The sequence below is a fragment of the Schistocerca nitens genome, chromosome 6 (genome assembly GCF_023898315.1).
Source record: "Schistocerca nitens isolate TAMUIC-IGC-003100 chromosome 6, iqSchNite1.1, whole genome shotgun sequence".
Lineage (NCBI taxonomy): Eukaryota > Metazoa > Arthropoda > Insecta > Orthoptera > Acrididae > Schistocerca > Schistocerca nitens.
This window is the reverse complement of record NC_064619.1, coordinates 213,533,676-213,549,661: the sequence shown is the minus strand read 5'-3', so window position 1 is coordinate 213,549,661 and position 15,986 is coordinate 213,533,676.

Below are 15,986 nucleotides of genomic sequence, written 5' to 3'. Positions count from 1 at the left end.
AAAGTTTTGTTCCAAGTCTCTAAGAGGTCTCATTGTCAAATACTGGATAAAATAGTCTGTTTGAGCTTCGTGAGCTGAGCTATGCTAATTTTTCATACCCACCTCTAACCCTTTGAGACGTATATGATTCTTACTTGCACAGTGGTTTTTTTCTAGACAGCTAGTGATATGTGTACCAGGCTTGGCTCAAACCGATCGAGTGGTTTAGCAGGAGACATGAAACATAAATGTACCTATTTTCATAATATGCGTAGATTAGTTATTGTAGGATTAATAATAAGATTTCATGTCAGCAGCGATTCAAATATTCGTTTAAGATCTCATTGAACTGTTTTAAATCCTGTGTTTTGTAGACAGAATGTTAACACTAGCCTATGAACTCACACGCATATAAATGCATTTTTCATTACGTAAGTAACGTCGTTTGTGTCTTAGCTTCGCTCTCCCATAACTAAAGTCACCTAGTCGTTTACTTTTCTTTTTTGATTAGAGCGACCAACGAAAGCGATGAAGCTGACACCGTGCGGCACTTACAAAGGAGCTGCTTATGTGGCGCTAAATGATGGGGGGGGGGGGGGGGAGGGGATCTGTTCTAGATTTCCAGAAGGCGTTTGACGATGTATGCGAGAGACTCCCAATCAAATTGTTTGGCTATGGAGTAAGATAGGACATCAGGGAATAACTTGCATCTATTAGAGGGAGCTGTCGAGGGTAAAAACTATAAAGGAGCATAGAGATGGGAATACTCTAGCAAATAACTGAGGACGTAGGGTGCAAGCGCTATTCTGAGCTGAAGAGGTTGGCACAGGAGAGAAATTCGTGGCGGGCCGCATCAAACCATTCAGAAGACTCGAGTGCCGTATCAGTTGTGCGATTTGGTTTCTGATTCCCCGCCAGAAAGGCTAAAGTTCGTAGTAATGGACGGCTAGTCATCGAATAAAATAGAAGTGTTACAGGCTCAAATGGCTCTGAGCACTATGGGACTCAACATCTGTGGTCGTAAGTCCCCTAGAACTTAGAACTACTGAAACCTAACTAACCTAAGGACATCACACACATCCATGCCCGAGGCAGGATTCGAACCTGCGACCGTAGCTGTTACAGGCTCTCTGCTGTTCTTAAACTACATAAATGATAAAGGAAACAATCTGTGCAGCCCCCTTAGATTGTTTGGAGATGATGCTGTCATTCACCATCTAGTAAAGTGAGCAGAAGATCAAAACTAATTGCAAAATTACTTAGATGTGAGATTTGTACTGTGCCAAAAGTGGCAGTTGACTTTAAATAAGCAAAAGTGTTAGGCCATCCACATTGACCTTAACCGTCAGACCACGTAGTCATACTGCCAAGAACGTTGCTGTCTGCTGTGCCCATGGATTTCTCTGTCTTATTTCCACGCTCGTATTAACATCTTCGCCAACGGAGTGGTTCCACTTTTTCCCGTTCCACTTTCTTCGAAAACTCTGTGTATCATCGGGCCTTTGCTTCCGCGTCTGTCTGTATTTCTCGGACTGTTGTCTGCGATGATTTTTGTCAGTAGACGACAATCCTGCAGACGTGTTCTGTGTAATCACTTTCTCACCTACGAGACTGTCGACTTTGCTTGAGGGGACTGCTGCCTCGGTTGTCCCATGAGCACTTAAGCCTTTCAAAGGTCCTATAGCTCAGAATACTATCAACGTCAGTCTGATTGGAGGTTTGCATGCGGTGTAGTGTAGGCTTGTATCCTGATTCTTCGTTCTGGAGTTGTTGTTTGTCGGAGTCGTCCGCCTGTCTACTTGTACAAGGAAAGACCAGAAAGTAACGCACAATAATTTTATTAACAAAAAGTTTAATAGATAACAAAATGAAAAAAATCACGAACGAACTTATGTCTTCTGTCTGCTTTTCTACATAGTCACCAACGCTCTCAATATATTTTTCACATCGTGGTAGCAGGTTCAATATGCCCTGTTTGTAGAAGTTGTTTGGTTGGAGTATAGCCATCTGCGGACTGCTAATTTCACTTCCTCATCTGTCGCAAAAGCGTTGGACAGATTTTCATCATGGAACGAAACAGATGGAAGTCAGACGGTGCAATGGTGGATGCTGGAGCGCCTCCCACCCGTATATTCGCTAGAGGCAGCCAGCAGGTGTTTGCCTACTGTGTTGTTTGCGCCACACCGAGCTCTACTGCTCCCATTGTATTCGGCACTGAGAGCTTTGCGCCTGGCGACGACGGATGTACTAGCAGCATTTTTAACTATGTTATTCTTCCTACTACGCTGAATCGCTCTGAACGTACACTACTGGCCATTAAAATTGCTACGAAGATGACGTGCTACAGACGCGAAATTTAACTGACAGGAAGAACATGCTGTGATATGCAAATGATTACCTTTACAGAACATTCACACGATGTTGGCGACGGTGGCGACACCTACAACGTGCTGACTTGAGGAAATTTTGCAACCGATTTCTCATACACAAACAGCAGTTGACCGGCGTTGACTGCTGAAACGTTGTTGTGATGCCTCGTGTAAGGAGGAAAAATGCGTACCATCACGTTTCCGACTTTGATAAAGGTCGGATTGTAGCCTATCGCGATTGCGAGTTATCGTATCGCGACACTGCTGCTCGCGATGGTCGAGGTCCAATGACTGTTAGCAGGATGTGGAATCGGTGGGTTCAGGAGGGTAATACGGAACGCCGTGCTAGATCCCAACGGCCTCGTATCACTAACAGTCGAGATGACAGGCATCTTATCCGCATGGCTGTAACGGATCGTGCAGCCACGTCTCGACGCCCGCAGCTCGTGGTCGTGCGGTAGCGTTCTCGCTTCCCACGCCCGGATTCCCGGGTTCGATTCCCGGCGGGGTCAGGGATTTTCTCTGCCTCGTGATGGCTGGGTGTTGTGTGATGTCCTTAGGTTAGTTAGGTTTAAGTAGTTCTAAGTTCTAGGGGACTGATGACCATAGAAGTTAAGTCCCATAGTGCTCAGAGCCATTTGAGCCACGTCTCGATCCCTGAGTCAACAGACGGGGACGTTTGCAAGACAACAACCATCTGCACGAACAGTTCGACGATGTTTGCAGCAGCAAGGACTATCAGCTCCGAGACCATGGCTGCAGTTATCCTTGACGCTGCATCACAGACAGGAGCGCCTGCGATGGTGTACTCAACGACGAACCTGGGTGCAAGATTGGCATAACGTCATTTTTTCGGATGAATCCGGGTTCTGTTTTCAGCATCATGATGGTCACATCCGTGTTTGGCGACATCGCGGTGAACGCACATTGGAAGCGTGTATTTGTCATCGCCGTACTGGCGTGTCACCCGACGTGATGGTATGGAATGCCATTGGTTACACGTCTCGGTCCCCTCTTGTTCGCATTGACGGTACTTTGAACAATGGACGTTACATTTCAGATGTGTTACGACCCGTGGCTCTACCCTTCATTCGATCCCTGCGAAACCCTACATTTCAGCAGGATAATGCACGACCGCATGTTGCAGGTCCTGTACGGGCCTTTCTCGATACAGAAAATGTTCGACTTCTGCCCTGGCCAGCACATTCTCCAGATCTCTTACCAATTGAAAACGTCTGGTCAATGGTGGCCGAGCAACTGGCTCATCACAATACGCCATTCACTACTCTTGATGAACTGTGGTATCGTGTTGAAGCTGCATGTGTAGCTGTCCCTCTACACGCCATCCAAGCCCCGTTTGACTCAATGCCCAGGCGAATCAAGGCTGTTATTAGGGCCAGAGGTGGTTGTTGTGGATACTGATTTATCAGGATCTATGCACCTAAATTGTGCGAAAATGTAATCACATGTCAGTTCCATTATAATATATTTGTCCAATGAATACCCATTAATCATCTGCATTTCTTCTTGGTGTAGCAATTTTAATGGCCAGTAGTGTAGCAGTTAGATGTGCGGGCATCCGCTTTTCAAATGTCGTGTGGGGCCGCAAATGACGTACGTTCGCGGGTTCCCGTCGTATATAATGAATGCCTTGCAGCCTGTTATTATGTGAAAACGAGACACGTGTTTCGTTGAATATATTTCAACATTCCTGACTCCACTGTCAACGTTACAGGTTTTGAATCTTTTCCAGCTGTCGCTGTTGCACTCTCTGGAACAAGCAATTCGATGTGCTGCTGCTTTTAAAAAAAAGTTCCAGAAATTCCTCCTATCATCCTCAAAGCACTTCCCCAAAATTGACGTATGACACTATTCCCCTCTGGCAAATGGCAAAGCTCCTGTCTTCTCCCACTTATGCTTCTTTTCCTTTCTCTGTTATTCACACCGTCTTCTCTTCCCTTATATTCTTTAACTAAATGTTAGGGCATTCATCGTTGTCGTCCTCGTCCATTCCTTTCTCCATGCCCGTTGCTGCTAGTACTCATAATTAAAAACCTACCTTATTCTAATCTCTAATTATTGTTGTACTTACCATGTACGAACATAAGCTGTGTGTCGTTGTTGTTGTTCTGGTCTTCAGTCCTGAGACTGGTTTGATGCAGCTCTCCATGCTACTCTATCCTGTGCAAGCTTCTTCATCTTCCAGTACCTACTGCAGCCTGCATCCTTCTGAATCTGCTTAGTGTATTCTTCTCTTGGTCTCCCTCTACGATTTTTACCCTCCACGCTGCCCTCCAATACTAAATTGGTGATCCCTTGATGCCTCAGAACATGTCCTACCAACCGATCCCTTCTTCTAGTCAAGTTGTGCAACAAACTTCTCTTCTCCCCAATCCTATTCAATACCTCCTCATTAGTTATATAATCTACCCATCTAATCTTCAGCATTCTTCTATAGCACCACATTTCGAAAGCTTCTATTCGCTTCTTGTCCAAACTAGTTATCGTCCATGTTTCACTTCCATACATGGCCACGCTCCATACAACTACTTTCAGAAACGACTTCCTGACACTTAAATCTATACTCGATGTTAACAAATTTCTCTTCTTCAGAAACGCTTTCCTTGCCATTGCCAGTCTACATTTTATATCCTCTCTACTTCGACCATCATCAGTTATTTTGCTCCCCTCCTTTACTACTTTAAGTGTCTCATTTCCTAATGTAATTCCCTCAGCATCACCTGACTTAATTAGACTACATTTCATTATCCTCTTTTTGCTTTTGTTGATGTTCATCTTATATCCTCCTTTCAAGACACTGTCCATTCCGTTCAACTGCTCTTCCAAGTCCTTTGCTGTCTCTGACAGAATTACAATGTCATCGACGAACCTCATAGTTTTTATTTCTTCTTCTTGGATTTTAATACCTACTCCGAATTTTTCTTTTGTTTCCTTCGGGAGAGGCTACAGCCCTGTCTCACTCCTTTCACAACCACTACTTCCCTTTCATGTCCCTCGACTCTTATAACTGCCATCTGTTTTCTGTACAAATTGTAAATAGCCTTTCGCTCCCTGTATTTTACCCCTGCCACCTTTAGAATTTGAAAGAGAGTATTCCAGTCAACATTGTCAAACGCTTTCTCTAAGTCTACAAATGCTAGATACGTAGGTTTGCCCTTCCTTAATCTAGCTTCTAAGATAAGTCGTAGGGTCAGTATTGCCTCACGTGTTCCAACATTTCTACAGAATCCAAACTGATCTTCCCCGAGGTCGGTTTCTACTAGTTTTTCCATTCGTCTGTAAAGAATTCGCGTTAGTGTTTTGCATCCGTGACTCATTAAATTGATTGTTCGGTAATTTTCACATCTGTCAGCCCCTGCTTTCTTTGGGATTGGGATTATTATATTCTTCTTGAACACTGAGGGTATTTCGCCTGTCTCATACTTCTTGCTCACCAGATGGTAGACTTCTGTCAGGACTGACTCTCCCAAGGCCGTCAGAAGTTCTAATGGAATGTTGTCTGCTCCCGGGTCTTTGTTTCGACTCAGGTCTTTCAGCGCTCTGTCAAACTCTTCACGCAGTATCGTATCTCCCATTTCATCTTCATCTACATCCTCTTCCATTTCCATAATATTGTCCTCCGCCCTTGTATAAACCCTCTATGTGCTCCTTCCACCTTTATGCTTTCCGTTCTTTGCTTAGAACTGGGTTTCCATCTGAGCTCTTGATATTCATACAAGTGGTTCTCTTTTCTCCAAAGGTCTCTTTAATTTCCCTGTAGGCAGTATCTATCTTACCCCTAGTGAGATAAGCCTCTACATCCTTACATTTGTCCTCTAGCCATCCCTGCTTAGCCATTTTGCACTTCCTGTCGATCTCATTTTTGAGACGTTTGTATTCCTTTTTGCCTGCTTCATTTACTGCATTTTTATATTCTCTCCTTTCATCAATTAAATTCAATATTTCTTCTGTTACCCAAGGATTTCTACTAGCCCTCGTCTTTTTACCTATTTGATCCTCTGCTGCCTTCACTACTTCATCCCTCAAAGCTACCCATTTTTCTTCTACTGTATTTCTTTCCCCCATTCCTGTCAATTGTTCCCTTATGCTCTCCCTGAAACTCTGTACAACCTCTGGTTCTTTCAGTTTATCCAGGTCCCATCTCCTTAAATTCCCACCTTTCTGCAGTTTCTTCAGTTTTAATCTACAGGTCATAACCAATAGATTGTGGTCCGAGTCCACATCTGCCTCTGGAAATGTCTTACAATTTAAAATCTGGTTCCTAAATCTCTGTCTTACCATTATACAGGGTGATTCAAAAAGAATACCACAACTTTAGGAATTTAAAACTCTGCAACGACAAAAGTCAGAGCTAAGCACTATCTGTCGGCGAATTAAGGGAGCTATAAAGTTTCATTTAGTTGTACATTTGTTCGCTTGAGGCGCTGCTGACTAGGCGTCAGCGTCAGTTGATGCTAAGATGGCGACCGCTCAACAGAAAGCTTTTTGTGTTATTGAGTACGGCAGAAGTGAATCGACGACAGTTGTTCAGCGTGCATTTCGAACGAAGTATGGTGTTAAACCTCCTGATAGGTGGTGTATTAAACGTTGGTATAAACAGTTTACAGAGAATGGGTGTTTGTGCAAAGGGAAAAGTTCTGGACGGCCGAGAACGAGTGATGAAAATGTAGCACGCATCCAGCAAGCATTTGTTCGCAGTCCAGGAAAATCGACTCGCAGAGCTAGCAGAGAGCTGCAAATTCCACAATCAACTGTATGGAGAGCCCTACGAAAAAGGTTAGTTATGAAACCTTATCGTCTGAAATTGGTTCAAGCACTGTCTGCAGCTGATAAGATTAAAAGAATTGATTTCTGTGATTTTATCCTTGCTCAAATGGAAACAGATGAATCTTTCGTTTCAAAGATTGTGTTTAGTGATGAAGCAACTTTCCACACTAACGGGAAAGTCAACCGTCACAATGTCTGTATATGGGGCACTGAGAATACGCGGGAAACAACTCAGTATGAACGTGACTCGCCTAAGGTGAGCGTTTTCTGTGCCATTTCAGCCAATAAATTTTTTGGTCCCTTTTTCTTCGAAGGTGCTACTGTAACTGGACTACAGTATCTGGAGATGTTAGAGAATTGGCTGTTCCCTCAGCTCGAACAAGAAGCACAACAATTCATATTTCAGCAGGATGGAGCGCCACCACATTGGCACTTATCTGTCCGTAAGTACCTGAACGTCAACTACCCGAGGCGATGGATCGGCCGCCAGGCAGCCCGTGACAGAGCACTTCATCACTGGCCTCCAAGAAGCCCTGATCTTACCCCCTGCGATTTTTTCTTATGGGGGTATGTTAAGGATATGGTGTTTCGGCCACCTCTCCCAGCCACCATTGATGATTTGAAACGAGAAATAACAGCAGCTATCCAAACTGTTACGCCTGATATGCTACAGAGAGTGTGGAACGAGTTGGAGTATTGGGTTGATATTGCTCGAGTGTCTGGAGGAGGCCATATTGAACATCTCTGAACTTGTTTTTGAGTGAAAAAAATCCTTTTTAAATACTCTTTGTAATGATGTATAACAGAAGGTTATATTATGTTTCTTTCATTAAATACACATTTTTAAAGTTGTGGTATTCTTTTTCAATCACCCTCTATAATCTATCTGAAACCTGTCATCCGTCGACCTAGAAAAAGCCTTCGACAAGATAAATGGTGCAAGACGTTCGAAATTCTAAGATAAATATGAGTATGCTATAGGGAAAGACGGGTAACATACAATACGTACAACAAACATGAGGGAGCAATAAGACTGGAAGACCAAGAACGAAGTGCTCGTATTAAAGAGGGTGTAAAAGAGGGATGCAGTCTTTCCTCTCCTTTCATCGAAAAAGCAATGACGAAAATAAAAAATAGGATCAAGAGCGGGAGCAAAATTCAGAGTGAAACGATATCAGTGATGAAATACGATGATGACATTGCCGTTCTAGTCCAAGTGAAGAAGAATTACAGAACCTCTGATGGGCATACAATATGGATTGAGAGTAAACCGAAAAAAGACAAAAATAATAAGAAGCAGCAGAAATAAGAATAGCGATAAATTTAACGTCAAAATTGGTGATCACGAAGTAGGCGAAGTTAAGGAATGCTGTTACGTAGCCAGCAAAATTACACGTGCCAGACGAAGCAAGAAGGACATTAAAGGCAGATTATCACGAGCAAAGTGGGCATTCCTGGCCAAGAGATGTCTACCGATGTCAAACATAGGCTTTAAATTGAGGAAGACATTTCTGAGAATGTGCGTTTGGAGCACAGTATTGTATTGTAATGAATCATGGACAGTGGGAAACTGAAACAGGAGGGAACCGAAGGCTTTGAGAAGGTGGTCTGATAAGATAAGTAATGGGGAGGTTCTCTGCAAAACTTGTTTTAAGGCATCAGGGAATAGCCTCCATGGTACTAGAGGGAGCTGTAGAGGGTAAAAACTGTAGAGGAACAAAGAGATTGGAATACATCCATCAAATAATTGAGGACGTAGGCTGCAAGTGCTACTCTGAGATCAAGAAGTTAGCGCAGGAGTGGACTTCGTGGCTGGCATCTCGAAACCAGCCGGAAGATTGAGGATACAAAAAAAATAAAAGCAATTCTTCCTGTTAACAAGTTTCCTATGGAATGAGATGACCTACTGATACCTGATACCGCATTAAATAAAGTACATTGCATATACACAGAAGCGCCAAAGAAATTGGTATAGGCATGTGTATTCAAATACAGAGATATGTAAATAGGCAGAATACGGTTCTGTGGTCTTCAACGCCTTTATAAGACAACAAGTGTCTGGCGCAGCTGTTAGATCAGTTACTGTTGTTACAATGGCAGGTTATCAAGATTTAAGTGAGTTTCGAAGTGGTGTTACAGTCGGCACACGAGCGATGGGACACAGCATCTTCAGGGTAGCGATGAAGTAGCGATTTTCCCGTACGACCATTTCAAGAGTTAATATCAGGAATCCGGTAAAACATCAAATCTCCGACATCGCTGCAGCCGGAAAAAGATCCTGCAAGAACGGGACTAACTACGACTGAAGAGAATCGTTCAAAGTGACAGAAGTGCAATCCTCCCGCAAATTGTTGCAGATTTCAATGCTGGGCCATCAATAAGTGTCACCCTACGAACCATTCAAAGAAACGTCATCGATATGCGCTTTCGGAGCCGAAGGCCCACTCGGGTACCCTTGAGGACTGCACGACACAAAGCTTTACGCCTCGCCTGGACTTCCAACACCGCCAATGGACTGTTGATGACTGGAAACATGTTGCCTGGTTGGATCAGTCGCGTTTTAAATTGTATCGAGCGGTTGGAGGTGTACGGGTGTGGAGACAACCTCGTTAACCCATGGATCCTGCATGTCAACAGGGGGCTGTTCAAGATGGTGAAGGCTCTGTAATGGTGTGGAACGTGTACAGTTGGAGTGATATGGGACCACTGTTACGTCTAGATACGAGTCTGACAGGTGACGTATAAGTAAGCATCCTGTTTGATCACCTTCATCCATTCACGTCCATTGTGCATTCCGGCGGGCTTGGGCAATTCCAGCCGGCCGGAGTGGTCGTGCGGTTCTAGGCGCTACAGTATGGAACCGAGCGACCGCTACGGTCGCAGGTTCGAATCCTGCCTCGGGCATGGATGTGTGTGATGTCCTTAGGTTAGTTAGGTTTAAGTAGTTCTAAGTTCTAGGGGACTGATGACCACAGATGTTAAGTTCCATAGTGCTCAGAACCATTTGAATCGTCCAGAATTACTACAGAGTGGCTGCAGGAACACACTTATGAGTTTAAACACTTCCGCTGGCCACCAAATTCTCCAGACATGAACATTATTGAGCACATCTGGGTTGACTTGCAACGTGCTGTTCAGAAGAGATCTCCACCGGTTGTACTCTTGCGTGTTCATTGAAAGCCCTGTAGGATTCATGGTGTCAGTTCCCTCCAATACTACTTCAGACATTAGTCGAACCCATGCCACGACGTGTTGCGACACTTCTGCGTGCTCGTGGGGCTTACATGATATTAGGCGTACCAGTTTCTTTGGATGTGTTCAGTGTATAATATGAAATATAGAGCGCAAGAAAACTGTATCGTGGGTTGCTTAGGTAAAAAAAACTCTGACTAAATACGTCGTTAGGAATACAATAATAGAATAAATCAGGTAAGCAACATATATTGTCTGTGACGTAACGTATATTTATAATTACGACACTCAAAATGAAGCGAGTAAGTTTAATCATATTGTCGCCTTTCAGAACAATCACCTGAAACAGGAAAAAAATTGAATTGAAACTTGTGGCATACAGTGCACCGTAGGCTAATAGAGAACTTACTAGATAAGTGGACTGAACATCTCCAAAAAATGAAGCCTGAAGGATAACCCTTTAACTCGTAATACAGGTTGATCTAGAAGGTGCACACATCAGAAAGTAATAATATTAATGTATGTATTACGTCACAACCTCATAAACACTGTTAATAATAAACTCTCAAAATGATTAACCTGTTCAGCAACGCATGCACGAACCTATTTTACAATGTTTGAGGCCAGTTTATGGAGCACGATGACATTGATATTAAGCTAATATTTAGTTCCGCCATTGTTGCTTCCTGATTTTGCAGACTCGATCTTTAACCTCACGGCGAAGTCTGGAGATGTTAAATCGGGAGAACGTGGAGCCATAATCCTTTCAAGACGATTCCTATCACGAAAAAATTCACTTAAGAAATGAATTGTTTCGTTAAATGTGTGATAAGAGTCAGCAGCCTGTTGCTGCCAATAATAACGACAATCTGCACCAAGAAGCGAAAGAAACTGTGAAACGATGTCTCGGTACAGAACACTGATCTCCGGATTTTCAAAGAAAATAGTGCCTACGATTCGATGACGCTATGCGGCACACCTCACTCCAACTTCCGGACAGTGCAAGTTGTTTTCATGAAGGACACGTAGGTTTTCGGTTGATCATACTCGTTTCTTTTGACTATTCACTGCTTAATGTGAGGCCAGTTAAGAAAACACGATCCACTTCTGCAATTCCATGGATGTCACCAAATGACCGGAACCGTGTAGAGTGCGCTAGATAGAATGAAATTTCTAGTCTGCAGCTGAGTGTGCGCTGATATGAAACTCCCTGAAAGGTTAAAAGTATGTGCCAGACTGAGAGACTCGAACTCGGGACGTTTGCCTTTCGCTGGCAAGTGCTATACTTGCTCTAAAGCACTTGCCCGCGGAAGGTAAAGGTCCCGAGTTCGAGTCTCTGTCTGGCATATGGTTTTAATCTCCCAGGAAGTTTCAGTACGCTAGACGGTTTTCTTTATTCGGTGCCTTCAATTCCTGGTCACAGTGAACATGATATTCACGAAAATCTAGCTTCTGCATCGGCTTCTGAGCTCTTTCATCCAAATTGAGATTGAAAAAGAGCGATAGGGATGCCATCCGGCGACGCTGTGTCACTAACTATATCAAATCTGATAATTAACATTCCGACCTCGTGTAGGTAAGGGTAAAACCAATGGATAAAGAAGTTTTAATATTTATGTTCAAATGTGTGTGTAACCTTATGGGACTTAACTGCTAAGGTCATCAGTCCCTAAGCTTACGCGCTACTTAACCTAAATTATCCTAAGGACAAACACACATAGCCATGCCCGAGGGAGGACTCGAACCTCCGCCGGGACCAGCCACACAGTCTATGCCTGCAGCGCCTAGACCGCTCAGCTAATCACGCGTGGCTTTTTAATATTTATCTTCATGTACGCGACTTCTCGATCGCACCGTTTTAAGCTGGCTAAAATGGGAAGTGAAGATGTAGAAGGCACAGCTGCATGTTAAAGATCTTGTAATGAATCTTTACCTTTCAATATTCTATTCACAAAATTTACACAAATTTCTTGATTACGTTAAAATCTTGGACAGTTGCACACATCTGCCTTACTATATACCACCCGACATAGTTACTTTACATACGCTTTTCGCTGGCTAACGAAAAGAATTAGACTGTTTTTTGGAAGAGTAATAAATTTTTTATCCCAGAGTCGCTGGAATGAAATGCAGTGATGGTAGTATTTGTGACGCTCAACTGTGCATATAACCACTACACACACATATGTGCAGCTGAACTACCGTCTGTTTCAGCTCGCACGCTTTTAGTCCGGTTTGCGCTTCTGAGCCTGAAAGTCCATCTCGGATGCTCTTTTCGCGCTGCTGTCCATAGCTCAGAAAATAAACAAGAGTTTTTTTCGTTTCGCAACAGTAGGAATGCTAGCAGCGACTCGTTACGTGACAGCGAGAGGCACGCCGTGTTCTTGTTGACATTCCGTCGCCAGTGGACTGCACACACGTCCAGTAATGAACGGTATTATGCGCTGTGATGTTTTACTGCGTCCCCTGCGCCGTTAACCACACTGACGCCGACGTCCCTCGCAGCGTATTTGCTCGCGCTGTCAATGTGAGTCCCAGTACATCCTCGTAATGGCTGTGCGGCCAGAGCCGCGGGTTCCCGTTTTATTGGTCTGACCCTGCGTGGAATATCAACTACGGTTGCTGCGCGCAAAGTCGCCAGCGCGTTCAAAACTCAGTTTGTTAAACAGCTACCTCAAACTTTCAGTGCAGTTGTTTTGAAGCGCGAATAAAATGTATTTCATTCTTCGATGACCCAATTGTATATTTTAGCACTGCTCCAGGATTCGATGTAACGGTGTTTTATGTTTCGTGTGGAACACATTTAGATTGGACAGATTACTATAAACGGTCTGCTGTAGACACCTGATAACTGTTTCCTGACTTGCCTTAACAACATGAAATCCTCTTCATCTACATCTATATGGACACACTGCAAATCACACTCGTTCATCCACCTTCACAATTATTCTCTACTACTCCATTCTCGAACAGCTCGCGCAAAAAACTATATCTTTTCGAGCGAGCTTTGATTTCCCTTATTTTATTATGATGATCGTTTCTCCCTACGTAGTTCGGCGTCAGCAAAGTACGCTACTGGCCATTAAAATTGCTACACCACGAAGATGACGTGCTACAAACATGAAATTTAACCGATAGGAAGAAGATGTTCAGATATGCAAATGATTAGCTTTTCAGAGAATTCACACAGGGTTGGCGCCGGTGGTGACACCTACTGTGGTGTCACCGCCAGACACCACACTTGCTAGGTGGTAGCTTAAATCGGCCGCGGTCCATTAGTACATGTCGGACCCGCGTGTCGCCACTGTCAGGATCGCAGACCGAGCGCCACCACAAGGCAGGTCTCGAGAGACGTACTAGCACTCGCCCCAGTTGTACGACGACGTTGCTAGCGACTACACTGACGAAGCCTTTCTCTCATTTGCCGAGAGACAGTTAGAATAGCCTTCAGCTAAGTTAATGGCTACGACCTAGCAAGGCGCCATTAACCATTTGTAACGTTGCATGTACCTCAAGATAGAGTCTCACTTGTATCATCCAGAATGCTGTATACCAAAGGACAATATAAAAGTTAAGTGTTCTAGTAGCTACGTTCTTTTCTTTATCACATTCATTACGAATCCTGTTCCAGACTTAACGCCAGACGGCGTGAGTTGACGCGTGCCCTTTCGGCTACTTCACTGTGGACTGGCTGCCTTAACAGTCCACTACACCTACAACGTGCTGACATGAGGAAACTATCCAACCGATTCCTCATACACAAACAGCAGTTGACCGGCGTTGCCTGGTGAAACGTTGTTATGATGCCTAGTTTAAGGGCCGGCCGGGGTGGCCGAGAGGTTCTACGCGCTGCAGTCTGGAACCGCGCGACCGCTACGGTCGCAGGTTCGAATCCTGCCTCGGGCATGGATGTGTGTGATGTCCTTAGGTTAGTTAGGTTTAAGTAGTTCTAAGTTCTAGGGGACTGATGACCTTAGAAGTTAAGTCCTATAGCGCTCAGAGCCATTTGAACTATTTTTGAACCTCGTTTAAGGAGGAGAAATGCGTCCCATCACGTTCCGACTTTGATAAAGGTCGGATTGTAGCCTACCGCGATTGCGGTTTATCCTATCGCGACATTGCTGCTCGCGGTGGTCGAGATCCAATGACTGTTAGCAGAATATGGAACCGGTGGGTTCAGGAGGGTAAAACGGAACGCCGTGCTGGATCCCAACGGCATCTTATCCGCATGGCTGTAACGGATCGTGCAGCCACGTCTCGATCCCTGAGTCAACAGATGGGGACGTTTGCAAGACAACAACCATCTGCACGAACAGTTCGACGACGTTTGCAGCAGCAAGGACTATCAGCTCCGAGACCATGGCTGCGGTTACCCTTGACGCTGCATCACAGACAGGAGCGCCTGCGATGGTGTACTCAACGCCTAACCTGAGTGCACGATTGGCATAACGTCATTTTTTCGGATGAATCCAGGTTCTGTTTACAGCATCAAAATGATCGCATCCGTGTTTGGCGACATCGCGGTGAACGCACATTGGAAGCGTGTATTTGTCATCGCCATACTGGCGTGTCACCCGACGTGATGGTATAGGATGCCATTGGTTACAAGTCTCGGTCACCTCTTGTTCGCATTGACGGCACTTTGAACAGTGGACGTTACATTTTAGATGTGTTACGAGCCGTGGCTCTACCCTTCATTCGATCCCTGCGAAACTCTATATTTCAGCAGGATAATGCACGACCGCATGTTGCAGGTCCTGTACGGGCTTTTCTGGATACAGGTAATGTTCGACTTCTGCCCTGGCCAGCACATTCTCCAGATCTCTCACCAATTGAAAACGTCTGGTCAATGGTGGCCTAGCAACTGGCTCGTCACAATACGCCAGTCACTACTCTTGATGAACTGTGGTATCGTGTTGAAGCTGTATGGGCAGCTGTACCTATACACACCAGCCAAGCTCTGTTTGACTCAATGCCCAGGCGTATCAAGGCCGTTATTACGGCCAGAGGTGTTGTCCTGGGTACTGATTTCTCAGAATCTATGCACCCAAATTGCGTGGAAATGTAATCACATGTCAGTTCTAGTATAATATATTTGTCCAATGAATACCAGTTTATCATCTGCGTTTCTTCTTGGTGTAGCAAATTTAATGGCCCGCAGTGTATTTTCGCAATCGGAAGATAAAGTTGGTGTTTGAAATTTCGTGAGAAGATCCACCGCAAAGAGAAACGCTTTTATTTTAATGATGTGCGTCCAAAATCCTGTATCATGTCCGTGACACACTCTCCTCTATTTCTCGATAGTACAAAACGTGCTACACTTTGTACTTTCTCGACGTACTGTGTTAATCCTTTCTCGTAACGATCCCGCGAAGCAGTAATCCAAAAGAGAACGGACAAGCGTCGTGTAGGCACTCTCAAAAATGGCTCTAAGCACTGTGAGACTTTAACATCTGAGGTCATCAGTCCCCTAGACTTTGAACTACTTAAACCTAACCAACCTAAGGAGATAACACACACATCCACGCTTGAGCCAGCCAGTGTGGCCGAGCGGTTCTAGGCGCTTCAGTCTGGAACCGCGCGACCGCTACGGTCGCAGGATCGAATCCTGCCTCGGGCATAAATATGTGTGATGTCCTTAGGTTAGTTAGGTTTAAG